Source organism: Mus caroli, chromosome 1, assembly GCF_900094665.2.
Source record: "Mus caroli chromosome 1, CAROLI_EIJ_v1.1, whole genome shotgun sequence".
In the NCBI taxonomy this organism is placed as follows: Eukaryota; Metazoa; Chordata; class Mammalia; order Rodentia; family Muridae; genus Mus; species Mus caroli.
This window is the reverse complement of record NC_034570.1, coordinates 105,720,102-105,720,890: the sequence shown is the minus strand read 5'-3', so window position 1 is coordinate 105,720,890 and position 789 is coordinate 105,720,102.

The following is a 789-nucleotide window of genomic DNA, read 5'->3' as shown; positions in this document are numbered from 1 at the left end:
TCCCTTACTGCTTTTAATATTATCTATTTAGTGCATTTGTTGTTCTGATTATGTGTCGGGAGAAATTTTTTTTCTAGTCCAGTCTATTTGGAGTTCTGTCGGCTTCTTGTATGTTCATGAGCATGTCTTTCTTTAGGTTTGGGAAGTTTTCTTCTATAATTTTGTTGAAGACATTTTCTGGCCCTTTAAGTGAACATCTTCATTCTCATCTACTCCTATTATCCATAGGTTTGGTCTTCTCATTGTGTCCTGGACGTTTTGAGATAGGATCTTTTTGCATTTTGCATTTTCTTTGATTGTTATGTAGGTGTTCTCTATGGAATCTTCTGCACCTGAGATTCTCTCTTCCATCTCTTGTATTCTGTTGCTGATGCTTGCATCTATGGTTCCAGATTTCTTTCCTAGGGTTTCTATCTCCAGCGTTGCCTCACTTTGGGTTTTCTTTATTGTGTCTACTTCCTTTTTTATGTCTTGGNTGGTTTTATTCAATTCCATCACCTGTTTGGTCGTGTTTTCCTGCAATTTTTTAAGGGATTTTTGTGCTTCCTCTTTAATTTCTTCTACCTGTTTAGCATTGTTCTCCTGTATTTCTTTAAGTGAGTTATTAAAGTCCTTCTTGATGTCCTCTGCCATCATCATGAGATATGCTTTTAAATCTGTGACTTTCTTTTCAGGTGTGTTTGGGTGCCCAGGATTGGGTGAGGTGGGAGTGCTATGTTCTGATGATGGTGAGTGGTGTTGGTTTCTGTTAGTAAGATTCTTACGTTTGCCTTTCACCATCTCGTAATC